The sequence below is a fragment of the Mesoplodon bidens genome (genome assembly GCF_964165515.1).
Source record: "Mesoplodon bidens genome assembly, contig: HAP1_SCAFFOLD_656, whole genome shotgun sequence".
Lineage (NCBI taxonomy): Eukaryota > Metazoa > Chordata > Mammalia > Artiodactyla > Ziphiidae > Mesoplodon > Mesoplodon bidens.
In genome coordinates, this window is record NW_027672024.1 from 140,317 (window position 1) to 143,505 (window position 3,189).

A 3,189-nucleotide genomic window follows, 5' to 3' on the forward strand; every position below is an offset into this window, starting at 1 on the left:
ACTTATTCTATAAAAGGGCAGATAATAAATATTTCAGCTTTGTTCAGGGCCACATGGACTCTGTCTCCAAGATTCAGTTCTGTGGCTGTAGCACAAAAATAACTATAGACACTGTGTAAACTAGTGGGCATGACTGCATTCCAAAAAACATTATTTACAAAAATTGATGTCCAGCCAGCAAGTTTGTCTGCCCCTGACTTAGACCGTGACTTCAAAGATGGTAGTGATGGGCCTTCTGTTATCTAGTCCTGAGTGTGATAGGTGCTGACCTGTGGTGTCAGGGAATTTTAGCTAGAGAAGCCCCAGCATGGTTGGGCATTGTTTGGGGCTGTGTAACTCTGTAATTTGATTCTACTTTTCCTTCTTTATCCTGGGAGGCGGTTAAAAATATTCCTTCAGAAATTTCTTTTCTGCTTAAAATAGACAGTGAATTCTGTTGTTTGAAACTTAAAGTCTGATTTATACACTGTCCTCCTTACATTATAGTAACTCCTCTAAATTTCTGTTCAGTAAAGGTGCTTATTTTCTTATACGAGTATAAATTAATTCTATCTTTAAAATTGTTCTCTGTCGTCTTATGCATTGTACTCATTCTGTCACCGTGCTTCATTATCGCTCAGTTAGCTTGGGTGGAATTTTAAACAGTGAGTGTTTATTCTCTTCAGCTTTTGCCTGAGGATCTTGCAACTTTGACTCTTGTAGCGCTTATTCATCAGCCTCCTCCTAATGTGTAATGCTCAACTCATTCATATATCTAAGACATGGCAGGTGTTATTCCCTTACCTTGAAAGTCCCACCTGTGTACAAAACTGAGTGTCACCACCTCCATGAAGCCAACTCAGATTTCATCAGTATATCTGTGCTCTGAGTTCTCAACGTGGCTAATATTGCATGAGTTGGTTCTGAATTAACCTACTGTTTAAGGTAGTTAATATAATAACAAGATCTAACATTTATTGAGCCCTTACTATGGCCTTGACATTATTCAGAACACTTCAAAGTATTAATTCATTTAACCCTCATTACTCTCTGAGGCAGACACCACTATTATCATCCAGTTTTACAGGTATAGCATAGATTAAGAGAATTGTACATGGTCTTAGAGCTAGTAAGGAGCACAGTCAGGATTCAAATCCAGAGAGTCTGGCTCCAGAGCCTTGGTTTTATTCTTTATACTATGTTACCTGCTGTGGGTTAGTTTTTTTCCCCTGTTGAATTGCAAATCTTCTCACTGTCCTCTAGTGAGCCTAGTTAGCATGATGGATCAGAATGGATATAACTTGGTTCTTGCAGATTAATTATATCACCGTGTGATGGCCATGTAGCCACTGTGATATAATATCAGTCAAAGTTACTCTAATCCACCTGGTTCCTCCAAGTCTAAGCAAGAAAAATTGTCACTATCCTCCTGAGAAGTTCCTAAGACATCTGAAGTCTTATATGGCTGTGTCTGTCAGGGAACAGCCCTGGGTCTGAAGGTATCCAGCAGTTATCAGAGGTGGCCCTCAGTCCCAGGTGAAAGACACAGCTCCCCTTTGACAACTCCCTGTTCTAACCAGTTAGTGGGCTTTGGTAGAGACCATGAGCATAAGATCACAATACTCATTGGGTGTTCCTGTTTCTGCTCATTTTCAAAAGACTATGAGTGACTTGAAACTAGAAAATTGTATACTCATTCCCTTTCAACTTGCCACATTCCACAGCAAAAATGACACACAGTAAGTATTTAATAAATGCTGATAGAAATTGAAAAGAATCCCACTTTATTTCAGTGACCACAGAAAGATGAAAATGGTTTGAAGAACTAGCTAAAAGTCATGTGTGGCACGGTGACAGCTGCAAACCAGAAGGTTTTGATTCCTGGGATTGATGGATGTTACAAGCATCATCTCTAAGTAAACAAATGCAGACAGAGGGATTTCTGTCAAGAAACATGATTGCTCCCATTTCCAGTGTGTAAATGAGAGCAATCATAAATATTAGAGACAAAGGACCAGATCATCCCTTGCCTCATTTGGGAAATTATTAAATTTTTTGCTGCCACTTATTACCAGACTGCATTTGTTGTCAAGTTGAGGTGTGTGTATGTGGGGAGAAGGGGAGGTGAGGTGATTAGGGAAAGGAGTATTACAGGGAACGGTGGATGGGTAGAGATTTCCTACATATTTTTGTCTTCTCTCTTTCTAAACAATCTTTTAAATTTCCAAATTTGCCTCTAATTTGTAAACATTTCACTTTTAAGCCACCATGATGCTTCCCCTTTAATTTCTTTCTATCTTAGAGGATAAATCTTGCATTTTCTTGGTATATATTTATTCCTGTTTCTTGTCTTTACTGTCTCCATTGACTCCTCATTGCTTTCCCTGAGGTTTTAGAAGGAAAAAGATATGGTGATAGAGGCAGAGGTCCAATAGCATAGAGTCAACAGGAACATCTCTGCTCTTGAGGATGGAAGAAAGCTCATGATACTCAGCCATCAAAACCAAGTGTAGACCTCAGGAAGACAGAAAATAGATCCACAGACACAGAAAACAAACTTACGGTTACCAAAAGGGAAAGGGGAGGAGGGGTAAATTAGGAGTTTGGTATTAACATATACACACTACTATATATAAAATAGGTAATCAACAAGGACCTACTGTATAACACAGGGAACTCTACTCAATATGTTGTAATAATCTATAAGGGAAAAGAATCTGAAAAAGAATATATATATTCATAAATATACATATATTCATATATATGTATATATATATGAATCACTTTGCTGTACACCTGAAGCTAACATAACATTGTAAATTAACTATACTTCAATTAAAAAAATAAGAATTTTGTTACATTTGAAGACACCCCTTCCGCCCCCCAAAAAAGAAGATTGATTCTTCCAGGCTGCAAAACCAGAAGTCTCAAAGGCATGCCTCTGAGCATAGGCTTCTAATAAACACAATTTTGGAATTATTTCCCACACCAGTGAAAAAAATCCACTTCTTTGTCCAGTCTAAGAGAAGGCCTTGAGAAGAAACAAGCTACCTCATAAAGGACCAGATGTGTACCCACATCAAGGAGCCCAGCCTCCCTGTAATCCATAGGGGTGAAATGTTTGCATTGTTTTCAAGATGGAAAATTGCTGTTAATCTTGACCTCTGAGGGAAAGGGGAAACAGGAAGCCACTGGGAACACAACATAACA